We start from the raw sequence: 13829 nt of genomic DNA, 5'->3' as shown, positions 1-13829 counted from the left end.
AGGAACCTGTCAGCAGGATCCTCATTCCCACTACAGACAGGTTACAGAAGCCCATTACACCTGCACTGCACATCTGCCTTTCTCTAAGCATTTGTACTACAATATAATTTTGTGTTATAACTCACCTTGAGATGAGGTCCTCGGACCCCATGTGAGAACATATGCTGATGCAGTTGGCCCTGGGTTCCTCCTAGTGCAAGACAAGGCTAGACCTCGTGGCTGGAGTGTGTCAGCAGTTCCTGCAAGATGAAGGCATTGAAGCTATGGACTGGCCACTCATGGACCCCCAGACTGAATCTGACTGAGAACATCCACCAACGACACATTGCACCACAGACTGCCTAGGAGTAGGCGGACACTTTAGACCAGGACTGGGAGGAGATCCCTCAAGAGACCATCCGGTGTCCTCATCAGGAGCATGCCCAGGCATTGTAAGGAGGTCATACAGGCACATGGAGGTCACACACAATACTGAGCCTCATCAGGAGCTGCCGAGGCATTGTAGGGAGGTCATACAGGCACGTGAAGGCCACACAATGCTGAGCCTCATCAGGAGTATACCCAGGCATTGTAGGGGGGGTCATACAGGCACGTGGAGGTCACACACAATACTGAGCTTCATCAGGAGCATACCCAAGCATTGTAGGGGGGGGTCATACAGGGACGTGGAGGCCACACACAATGCTGAGCCTCATCAGGAGCATACCCAGGCATTGTAGGGGGGTTCATACAGGCACGTGGAGGCCACACACAATTCTGAGCCTCATCAGGAGAATGCCGAGGCATTGTAGGGAGGTCATACAGGCACGTGGAGGCCACACACAATACTGAGCCTCATTAGTAGCATGCCCAGGCATTGTAGGGGGCTCATACAGGCACGTGGAGGCCACACACAATACTGAGCCCCATCAGGAGCATGCCCAGGTATTGTAGGGAGGTCATACAGGCACGTGGAGGCCACACACAATACTGAGCCTCATCAGGAGCATACCCAGGCATTGTAGGGGGGTCATACAGGCACGTGGAGGCCACACACAATACTGAGCCCCATCAGGAGCATGCCCAGGTATTGTAGGGAGGTCATACAGGCACGTGGAGGCCACACACAATACTGAGCCTCATCAGGAGCATGCCGAGGCATTGTAGGGAGGTCATACAGGCACGTGGAGGCCACACACAATGCTGAGCCTCATCAGGAGAATGCCGAGGCATTGTAGGGAGGTCATACAGGCACGTGGAGGCCACACACAATACTGAGCCCCATCAGGAGCATGCCCAGGTATTGTAGAGAGGTCATACAGGCACATGGGGGCCACACACAATACTGAGCCCCATCAGGAGCATGCCCTGGTATTGTAGGGAGGTCATACAGGCACATGGGGGCCACACACAATACTGAGCCCCATCAGGAGCATGCCCTGGTATTGTAGGGAGGTCATACAGGCACGTGGAGGCCGCACACAATACTGAGCCTCATCAGGAGCATGCCAGGGCATTGTAGGGAGGTCATACAGGCACGTGGAGGCCGCACACAATACTGAGCCTCATCAGGAGCATGCCGAGGCATTGTAGGGAGGTCATACAGGCACGTGGAGGCCGCACACAATACTGAGCCTCATCAGGAGCATGCCGAGGCATTGTAGGGAGGTCATACAGGTACATGGGGGCCACACACAATACTGAGCAATTCAGGGAAAATCGGCGCAAATCGGAAAGTAAATGACCCCCATTCTTTCTTGTTCTACAGACATTACATCACAGTTGGATCAGCCTGTAGTGTGTTTTCCAATTTAATTTTTTGGATGACTCCAAACCAAGGCCTCCATTGCTTAAGGGGTTTTCCTCTCAAGAAGATAAGTTTCTTGTATGTACTCAGGATAATAAATTATCACATTCTCTAATTCACTGTTATTAACACAAATCCAGCCTCTCACAGATAGAATTCCAGTCTGTCTCTCAGTTCTGGAGGACACAATCTCAGTTGCCCCCGGTTTCCGATCCTGGATCTTCTGACATCTGGTCTGACGCTGTGGAGCTTCTCCCTGCGGCCTCAGGCCGGTCATCACCCTCAGGGTGAAGACACACATGGCGTTTTTGGGCCGTTTTTACTAAGTGCGTTTTCAGATCGTTAAAAACGCATGCGTTAAAAAACGCATCCGTTTTTAAAAAACGCATGCGTTTTTTGAAAACGCATCCGTTTTTGTCCGTTTTTCCGAAATTGCGCAATGAAAAACGGACAAAAACGCATGCGTTTTCAAAAAACGCATGCGTTTTTAAAAAACGGATGCGTTTTTTAACGCATGCGTTTTTAACGATCTGAAAACGCACTAAGTAAAAACGGCCCAAAAACGCCATGTGTGTCTTCACCCTCAGGCTGCTTGTTTAAGTGGCGTCTTTAAACGCATCCAAAATGCACCTGTACACCCCTAATATTCACCCTGCACTCACCTGTGCACCCCTTATATTCACCCTCCACACACCTGTACACCCCTTATATTCACCCTCCACACACCTGTACACTCCTAATATTCACCCTGTACTCACCTGAACACCCCTAATATTCACCCTGCACTCACCTGTACACCCCTAATATTCACCCTGCACTCACCTGTACACCCCTAATGTTCACCCTGCACACACCTGTACACCCTTAATATTCACCCTGTACTCACCTGTACACCCCTAATATTCACCCTGCACTCAACTGTACACCCCTAATATTCACCCTGTACACCCCTAATATTCACCCTCCACACACCTGTACACCCTAATATTCACCCTGCACTCACCTGTACACCCCTAATATTCACCCTGTACTCACCTGTACTTACCTGTACACACCTAATATTCACCCTGCACTCACCTGTACACACCTAATATTCACCCTGCACACACCTGTACACCCCTAATATTCACCCTGCACACACCTGTACACCCTTATATTCACCCTGCACTCACCTGAACACCCCTAATATTCACCCTGCACTCACCTGTACACCCCTAATATTCACCCTGCACTCACCTGTACACCCCTAATATTCACCCTGCACTCACCTGTACACTCCTAATATTCACCCTGTACTCACCTGTACACTCCTAATATTCACCCTGCACTCACCTGTACACCCCTAATATTCACCCTGCACTCACCTGTACACCCCTAATATTCACCCTGTACTCACCTGTACACCCCTAATATTCCCCATGCGCTCACCTGTACACCCCTAATATTCACCCTGCGCTCACCTGTACACCCCTAATATTCACCCTGCACTCACCCTGTACACCCCCAATATTCACCCTGCACTCACCTGTGCACTCCTAATATTCACCCTGCACTCACCTGTACACTCCTAATATTCACCCTGCACTCACCTGTACACCCCTAATATTCACCCTGCACACACCTGTACACTCCTAATATTCACCCTGTACACACCTGTACACCCTAATGTTCACCCTGCACACACCTGTACAACCCTAATATTCACCCTGCACACACCTGTACACCCTAATATTCACCCTGCACTCACCTGTACAACCCTAATATTAACCCTGGACACACCTGTACACCCCTAATATTCACCCTGCACACACCTGTACACCCCTAATATTCGCCCTGTACACCCCCAATATCCACCCTGCACTCACCTGTACACCCTAATATTCACCCTGCACTCACCTGTACACCCCTAATATTCACCCTGCACACATCTATACACCCTAATATTCACCCTGCACACACCTGTACACCCCTAATATTCATCCTGTACTCACGTACACCCCTAATATTCACCCTGTACTCACCTGTACACCCCTAATATTCACCCTGCACACACCTGTACACTCCTAATATTCACCCTGTACACCCCTAATATTCCCCCTGCACACACCTGTACACCCCTAATATTCACCCTGCACACACCTGTACACCCCTAATATTCACCCTGCACACACCTGTACACCCTAATATTCACCCTGCACTCACCTGTACACCCCTAATATTCACCCTGCACACACCTGTACACCCCTAATATTCACCCTGTACACCCCCAATATCCACCCTGCACACACCTGTACACCCCTAATATTCACCCTGTACTCACCTGTACACCCCTAATATTCACCCTGCACTCACCCTGTACACCCCCAATATCCACCCTGCACTCACCTGTACACCCCTAATATTCACTCTGCACTCACCTGTACACCCTAATATTCACCATGTACTCACCTGTACACCCCTAATATTCACCCTGCACTCACCTGTACACTCCTAATATTCACCCTGCACACACCTGTACACCCCTAATATTCACCCTGCACACACCTGTACACCCCTAATATTCAACCTGTACTCACCTGTACACCCTAATATTCACCCTGCACTCACCTGTACACCCCTAATATTCACCCTGCCCTCACCTGTACACCCTAATATTCACCCTGCACTCACCTGTACACCCCTAATATTCACATGTACATACCTGGACTCACCTGTACATACCTAATATTCACCCTGTACATACCTGGACTCTCCTGTTCTCACCTTATATTAACCCTGTACATACCTGGACTCTCCTGTACATCCCTTATATTAACCCTGTACATACCTGGACTCTCCTGTACATCCCTTATATTAACCCTGTACATACCTGGACTCTCCTGTACACCCCTTATATTCACCCTGTCCACACCAGGCCATACCCCGTATTATCAGGCTTTCTTCACACAGGACAGATCTGTGCGTTTTTCCCTTTTATGCTGTTTAACCCACAAACAGTCTCACGGAGAGAATAATCCGTTCCATGTGAACAGTCCCCGAGGTCTCGTTTGCCATAGTAAATGCTGCCGGAGGGTGAGATCCCATGTGATGCGTTATTCTGCATCATAACCGGACGTAAAGCCGCGAGTTCCTGTTTTTCAGTGCGGTACTGCAGGCCGCTGCTGAGAGCCGCGATGTCCTCTCCTCTGCAGTGTGCACAGGAGGCAAGGATCAGGGGCGTGGCCTGCGGGGCGTGTCGGGTCGGGCTGCGGAGTGACCAGGGAGGTAACACGTGGCAGATCCCGGGAAAACGACACAGAGAAGCGGGTGAGAGGGAGACACCCGGGGTAACCAGCTGCGATACCTGCACGACTTGTACACACACCTGCGGCAAGGTAGACATAGTATATACATATGTTATATCCCCTGTATATACACCTGTCACCTGGTATATTCCCTGTATATGCACCTGTCACCTGGTATATCCCCTGTATATACACCTGTCACCTGTTATACCCACCTGTATACACTGTATATACACCTGTCACCTGGTATATCCCCTGTATATACACCTGTCACCTGTTATACCCACCTGTATACACTGTATATACACCTGTCACCTGGTATATCCCCCGTATATACACCTGTCACCTGGTATATCCCCCTGTATACACTGCATATACACCTGTCACCTGGTATATCCCCCTGTATACACTGCATATACACCTGTTATATCCCCCTGTATACACTGCATATGCACCTGTTATATCCCCCTGTATACACTGCATATACACCTGTTTTATCCCCCTGTATACACTGCATATACACCTGTTTTATCCCCCTGTATACACTGCATATACACCTGTTTTATCCCCCTGTATACACTACATATACACCTGTCACCTGTTATATCCCCCTGTATACACTGCATATACACAGATCACCTGTTATATCCCCCTGTATACACTTTATATACACCTGTCACCTGTTATATCCCCCTGTATACACTGTATATACACCTGTCACCTGTTATATCCCCCTGTATATACACCTGTCACCTGTTATATCCCCCTGTATATACACCTGTCACCTGTTATATCCCCCTGTATACACTGTATATACACCTGTCACCTGTTATACCCACCTGTATACACTGTATATACACCTGTCACCTGGTATATCCCCTGTATATACACCTGTCACCTGTTATATCCCCCTGTATACACTGTATATACACCTGTTATACCCACCTGTATACACTGTATATACACCTGTCACCTGGTATATCCCCTGTTTATACACCTGTCACCTGGTATATCCCCCTGTATACACTGCATATACACCTGGTATATCCCCCTGTATACACTGCATATACACCTGGTATATCCCCCTGTATACACTGCATATACACCTGGTATATCCCCCTGTATACACTGCATATACACCTGGTATATCCCCCTGTATACACTGCATATACACCTGGTATATCCCCCTGTATACACTGCATATACACCTGGTATATCCCCCTGTATACACTGCATATACACCTGGTATATCCCCCTGTATACACTGCATATACACCTGGTATATCCCCCTGTATACACTGCATATACACCTGGTATATCCCCCTGTATACACTGCATATACACCTGGTATATCCCCCTGTATACACTGCATATACACCTGGTATATCCCCCTGTATACACTGCATATACACCTGGTATATCCCCCTGTATACACTGCATATACACCTGGTATATCCCCCTGTATACACTGCATATACACCTGGTATATCCCCCTGTATACACTGCATATACACCTGGTATATCCCCCTGTATACACTGCATATACACCTGGTATATCCCCCTGTATACACTGCATATACACCTGGTATATCCCCCTGTATACACTGCATATACACCTGGTATATCCCCCTGTATACACTGCATATACACCTGGTATATCCCCCTGTATACACTACATATACACCGATCACCTGGTATATCCCCCTGTATACACTACATATACACCGATCACCTGTTATATCCCCCTGTATACACTGTATATACACCTGTCACCTGTTATATCCCCCTGTATACACTGTATATACACCTGTCACCTGTTATATCCCCCTGTATATACACCTGTCACCTGTTATACTCGCCTGTATACACTTTATATACACCTGTCACCTGGTATATCCCCCTGTATACAATGTATATACACCTGTCACCTGGTATATCCCCCTGTATATACACCTATCACCTGCCTCCCTCCACCGCTGCCTCGCCGGAGCAAAGGGTAAGCTCCCAGGCCTGAGGGGGGGGGGGGGTGTTGTTTCGGGTGAGGCCTACTCGAGGCCTGAAGCCCGGGCATCGCCTAGCTGTGGTCCCCGGCGGCTCCACTCCGCTGGCTTTCATCCTCCCACAGATCCATTGCGGCCTACTAGGCCTCAGAAGCCCCAGACTAAAGTGTCTCACTGCTTCAGGGGAGGTGACCTGGAGCCTCTCCCTGTAGTTCTGATGGGCCATGGACCGGATTGCTGCTGTGTTTCTCTTTCCAGTGTGTACTCTATGCCCAGTTCCTTTGCTGGCAGCCAAATACCACACCCTGATACTCTAACATCAGGTCAATAGTGTTGGTGGGCGGATTATCTCCATGCATCAGAGGTCTCGTGATTAATCATTGATGTGAGTGACAGCACCCCTCCAGCATCTCGCCATCATCCTATAATTTACCCTGTGTCTCCCTGGGTTTTGGCTAAAATCTTGTACCATCTGAGAGAAAAGCGTGGTAGCACTCAGGTGTTATATGGGTCTCTCTAAGGCCTTGTCAGCTGTGGAAAAGCTGAAAAGGTTTGCCTGCGTCTCCAATCAGCAGGGCCCAACTCAGAGCGATGTTCTGCAGCAGCATCCCCTGCATCAGCCACGTCTTCTGCGACCTCTGTGTAAGCTGCGCCTACTCTGAAGGAAGTGTCACAACAGCTTCTGACAGCGAAACTAGAAATCAAGAAATTTGATGAAAATTTATGAAGTGAGGGTTGATGTTTGCTCCGTCAGGACCTCCAAAATCTCAAAGAGAGGGTATCCAATGCCGAAACCCGTATTTCTGACCTGGATGACAGAACAGCAGATGTTCCTGATAATCTTTGGGTGCGTTCACACGTTGCAGTTAAAACTGCATCGCAATCAGCTCTGAGGTGGTTTTAGGTGCAGTTTTGTCAATTGAACAGGTGAAAGACATGAACTGAACGGGTGAGTGACATTTGTGGAGCAGGTTTCCCCCATTTCAAAATCAAATTCACTCGTTCAGTTCATGTCTTTCACCTGTTCAATTGACAAAACTGCACCTAAAACCACCTCAAAGCTGATTGCGATGCAGTTTTAACTGCAAAGTGTGAACGCACCCTTAGAGAGTTATCACGCAAGGTCGAGCTTTGGAGCCATTGTGGGCTTCCGAACGCCAAAGACCAGCTGAATTAGTGCGGTCACACATACCGCTAGGCGTCCATTCATAACGCGACGTTAGCGCACTGGGGCGGTCTCCGGCTCAAACGCACATGCGTTTCCAGAGAAACGCATGCGACTGGCTTATCCGCATGTGTTTCCCTGGAAACACATGTGCATTTGGGCCGAGGACCTCCCCCTGTGCGCTAGTGTCACGTTATGGCAGGCGCCTAGTGGTACGTGTGTACTCTTAGGCAATACTCTTGGGCATATGCAGTGGAACGGGGCTATAGGTGCCCCGGAGTTCATAGTCTTCATCGTGGTGCATGTGAGTGGCCCGTGCGACCAATTTTTTTTTATTAAAATGCGGCGGTTTTTCCAAATCCGTCGGGTTTTCGTTTGGCCACGCCCCCGATTTCTGTCACGTGCATGCCAGCGCCGATGCACCACAAACCGATAGCGTGCGCCAAAATCCCAGGGAAAATCGGCGCAACTCGGAAATATTCGGGTAACAAATCGGAAAACCGCGAATCGGGCCCTTAGTAAATGACCCCCATTACTTTTCAGTATGCCAGACGGCAGGAGAGCTGCAATTTGAAAATACTACCTTGATCACAAGAGGTTACAGTCTATGAGGATGAGGGGGGTGAGACAAGAGCTTACAGTCTATGAGGATGAGGGGGGTGACACAAGAGCTTACAGTCTATGAGGATGAGGGGGTGACACAAGAGCTTACAGTCTATGAGGATGAGGGAGGGGGGACCAAGAGCTTCCAGTCTATGAGGATGCGGGGGTGACACAAGAGCTTACAGTCTATGAGGATGAGGGGGTGACACAACAGCTTACAGTCTATGAGGATGAGGGAGTGACACAAGAGCTTACAGTCTATGAGGATGAGGGGGTGACACAAGAGCTTACAGTCTATGAGGATGAGGGGGTGACACAAGAGCTTACAGTCTATGAGGATGAGGGGTGACACAAGAGCTTCCAGTCTATGAGGATGAGGGGGGACACAAGCGCTTACAGTCTATGAGGATGAGGGGGGGACACAAGAGCTTCCAGTCTATGCGGATGAGGGGGTGAGACAAGAGCTTCCAGTCTATGAGGATGAGGGGGTGACACAAGCGCTTACAGTCTATGAGGATGAGGGGGACACACAAGAGCTTCCAGTCTATGAGGATGAGGGGGGGGGGGGACATAAGAGCTTCAAGTCTATGCGGATGAGGGGGTGAGACAAGAGCTTCCAGTCTATGCGGATGAGGGGGTGAGACAAGAGCTTCCAGTCTATGAGGATGAGGGGGTGAGACAAGAGCTTCCAGTCTATGAGGATGAGGGGGTGACACAAGAGCTTCCAGTCTATGAGGATGAGGGGGTGACACAAGAGCTTCCAGTCTATGAGGATGAGGGGGGGACACAAGAGCTTCCAGTCTATGAGGATGAGGGGGGGACACAAGAGCTTCCAGTCTATGAGGATGAGGGGGGGACACAAGAGCTTACACTCTGGGGGAAGGGGGGGGGGGTTGACACAAGAGGCTGCAGAATGGTCCAGCCATTCTTTTTAAGGGAGCAATATAAAATAATTCAATAAAAAATGTAATATATAAAACTTCTGCGGCTTGAACCAGCCCTCAGCCGCCATCTTATTTACAGGGTCCAAGGTGAAAAAGACTGCAGAGAAGCCTGGAGCTTGGGAAATATCTGCTGTTTGCTAGATAACAGATGGGAGATAGGACATAGGATGGATAAGTAAAGGGAGAGTTGACGTCTCATTCAGTTTGCGAGTGTGATAGATCTGCCTAAAGAGATGGGTTTTAAGAGCATGTTTGAAACATTGGGGGTTGGTATTAGTCTGATAGTCCAGGGAAGGTCATTCCAGAGAATTGGTGCAGCTCAGGAGAAGTCCTGGAGACGTGTATGAGAGGTTTGAATTAAGGTAGAGATTAATCTAATATCACTGGCAGATCGAAGAGCAAAAGGGCGATAGAGAAGAGAAGTATGTAGGTGCAGCATTATTCAGAGCTTTGTGGATGAGTGCTATTATTTTAAAGTGAATGCGAACGGAGACAGGCAGCCAGTGCAGTGATTGGCACAAACTGGAGGCATCCGTGTAGCGTTTGGTCTGAAAGGCAAGCCTGGCTGCTGCATTAAGAATAGATTGTAGAGGTGAGAGTTTAGCGAGTGGAAGACGATTAGTTGGGAATTACAGGAGTCTAGACCAGAGTGAATAAGTGAAACAATTAGCATTTTAGAAGTTTCAATTGTCAGAAACGGCCGGATTCTGTAGATGTTTCTGAGATGCATCTGGCAAGAGATTGAATATACAGTATAAAGGAGAGGTCAGGGTCCAGCACAACCCCAAGACAGCGGCTTTTGTCCCGGTGCTATAGAGATCCCACAGACCGAGATGGAGAGGTCAGGGTTGGGTAAGTTAGTAGATGGTGGAAAGATGAGAAGTCTTAGAAAGATTAAGTATCAAGAAGAGAGAGGACATGATGTTCGAGACAGTAGAGAGACATTCACTAGTGTTCTAGATTAGGGCAGGGGTGATGTCACGTGCAGAAGTATATAGCTGGGTGTCATCAGCATAAAGATGATACTGGAAACCAAATCTGCTGATGGTTTGTCCAATGGGGGCAGTATAGAGAGAGAAGAGAAGACCTAGGACTGAGCCCTGAGGAACCCCGACACTGAGAGGAGAAGAGAAAGATCCAGAAAAGGAGACACTGGAAGTGCGGTCAGAGAGAAGGATTCTGAGAAGGTGAAGGATTATTGAAAGTAAAAGAAAGGAGATTATGGTCTGAAAGTGGAAAGGAAGAATTGGTAAAATTAGATATTGAAGAAAGTCGGGAGAAAACCAAATCGAGTATGTTTCCCTCATTATGAGTGGGGGAATCGCAGAGTTGTGAACAGGGATGTTGAATATTATGTATTAAATCTACAGCAGGCCTAACAGTATCGTCTTCTGCAGATATTCTATCCGAATTTGCTGCCTTCTATAGGGAACTATATACATCTAAATTCTCCCACTGAACTAGGTGAATATTAGCTGGATGACTTTTCCCGTCCTCTCCCCCCGAGAGCGTTCAATTAGTAGAAGCCCCCATAACTGAAGAGGAGATCACTGAAACTCTTCAATCTACACTCACCGGCCACTTTATTAGGTCCACCATGCTAATAACGGGTTGGACCCCCTTTTGCCTTCAGAACTGCCTCAGTTCTTCGTGGCATAGATTCAACAAGGTGCTGGAATCTCCCGTTCCACCACATCCCAAAGATGCTCTATTGGATTGAGATCTGGTGACTGTGGAGGTCATTTGAGTCCAGTGACCTCATTGTCATGTTCAAGAAACCAGTCTGAGATGATTCCAGCTTTATGACATGGCGCATTATCCTGCTGAAAGTAGCCATCAGATGTTACAGGGTACATTGTGCTCATAAAGGGATGGACATGGTCAGCAACAATACTCAGGTAGGCTGTGGCGTTGTACCAAGGGGCCCAAAGAGAGCCAAGAAAATATTCCCCACACCATGACACCACCACCACCAGCCTGAACCGTTGATACAAGGCAGGATGGATCCATGCTTTCATGTTGTTGACGCCAAATTCTGACCCTACCATCCGAATGTCGCAGCAGAAATCGAGACTCATCAGACCAGGCAACGTTTTTCCAATCTTCTACTGTCCAATTTCGATGAGCTTGTGCAAATTGTAGCCTCAGTTTCCTGTTCTTAGCTGAAAGGAGTGGCACCCCGAGTGGTCTTCTGCTGCTGTAGCCCATCTGCCTCAAAGTTGGACGTACTGTGCGTTCAGAGATGCTCTTCTGCCTACCTTGGTTGTAACGGGTGGCGATTTGAGTCACTGTTGCCTTTCTATCAGCTTGAACCAGTCTGCCCATTCTCTGACCTCTGGCATCAACAAGGCATTTCCGCCCACAGAACTGCCGCTCACTGGATGTTTTTTCTTTTTCGGACCATTCTCTGTAAACCCTAGAGATGGTTGTGCGTGAAAATCCCAGTAGATCAGCAGTTTCTGAAATACTCAGACCAGCCCTTCTGGCACCAACAACCATGCCACGTTCAAAGGCCACAAATCACCTTTCTTCCCCATACTGATGCTCGGTTTGAACTGCAGGAGATTGTCTTGACCACGTCTACATGCCTAAATGCACTGAGTTGCCGCCGTGTGATTGGCTGATTAGAAATTAAGTGTTAAGGAGCAGTTGGACAGGTGTACCTAATAAAGTGGCCTGTGAGTGTATGTCCAAGGGTAAGGTATTGGTCTCCCCACCTACTGACTATATACCGGGCGGCATTTGCCTCCCGTCCACCCTTAATGATGTCACTATTGTGGTGTTGCTGAAGCCGTGAAAGGACCCAGAGGATTGTGGCTGGTATGGGCCCATCTCGCTCCTCAATAATGATTATAAAGTATTATCTAAAATCCTGGCCAATGGCTTGAGTAGAGTAATAACAGAAATTATACATCCAGATCAGCCGGGCTTTATTCCTGGCAGATGCACGTCTGATAATATTCGGGCCTAAGTACCTCAAGTGAGTGTCTATACTGTACTGCTCCCCCACTGCCAAGGTTCCGGTAAATGTTTGCCCTCCCCCTCCTTTCGCCTCCATAGAAGGACCAGCCAGGGGTCCTCACCTCTCACAGCTCCTGTTTTCAATTGCAATGGAGCCCCTAGCCGTCCGGATTCTCCTAGATGCTGCTCTTTAGGGGTTACGTGTTGGAGCACCACAAAATGGAATTAGACTATATGCCGATAATGTAGTGTCATACATGGCTAACCCTGCTGCTTAACTTCCTAGGGACATCTCAATTATAAATGGGTTTGGAGACTTCTCTGGCCTCATCAGTAATTGGGATAAGTCCTTTCTGATGCCATAGGTAGGGCTATGGATGGGGTTCTGAGTTTTGCAGCCTACAAATGGTGGAAGGATTTCAATACCTGGGTCTACATATTATATGGGATATTTCCTGCTCCTTTTTCCTCAATATTGTGTCGGGTGCCCATTGTGTGAGCGGGGAGGGGGGTTTTGGGGGCGGTGTCGGGTGCCCGTTGTGTGGGCGGGGGCCGGTATCTGCTTCACCCGTTGTGTGGACGGGGGCCGGTGTCTGGTGCGCCCGTTGTGTGGGCGGGGGCCGATGTCGGTATGCCCGGTGTGTGGGAGGCGGCCGGTGTTGGTGTGTCTGGTGTGTGGGCAGTGCCAGTGTCTGGTGCCCGGTCTATGGGCTGAATGCTCCCGGATACAAGGAGGAAGCAGAGCCGGGGTGGTGTCTGCCTCATGTGAAGATTTGCTTATGTTAACCACTTGTCTGCTGTAAAAATCCACAGAAGAGGCGGTCGTCCATCAACATACGTGTCACACAGGTAACGCCAGGGACTTCTGGTGCTTACGAGTGATAGACAGGTAGGGTCACTTACTGAAAAATCCCGCGCAACTGGAATAACCCCTGGAGAGGAGGACGATGACTTCTCCTACCTGCTAGATCTGCATCTGACTATGACCTGTGTGTCTGCCTGAAGGGGTTAATTTACTGCCAAAGGTCTCTAGAGCTGCACACCCTTTGCAATGCCCCTTCATGTCACCTGATAACTCACCTTTGT

The 13829-nt window shown here is 48.8% G+C and overlaps 1 protein-coding gene across 2 annotated transcripts in view; it reads left to right on the top strand.

Annotated features, from left to right (window-relative positions):
* The first annotated feature begins 4956 nt into the window (after window positions 1-4956).
* The window catches only part of SLC12A8 (solute carrier family 12 member 8), a 29588-nt gene continuing 20715 nt past the window's right edge, over window positions 4957-13829 (top strand). For both annotated transcript variants that reach the window (XM_072122135.1, XM_072122133.1), the window contains exon 1: window positions 4957-5160. The gene's annotated coding sequence lies outside the window, so the exon portion shown is untranslated. The remainder of the gene's footprint in view (window positions 5161-13829) is intronic.

This window comes from Engystomops pustulosus, chromosome 8 (genome assembly GCF_040894005.1).
Source record: "Engystomops pustulosus chromosome 8, aEngPut4.maternal, whole genome shotgun sequence".
NCBI classification, from domain to species: domain Eukaryota; kingdom Metazoa; phylum Chordata; class Amphibia; order Anura; family Leptodactylidae; genus Engystomops; species Engystomops pustulosus.
The sequence above is the reverse complement of the archived record's forward strand: the minus strand, read 5'-3'. Positions and strand labels throughout refer to the sequence as shown.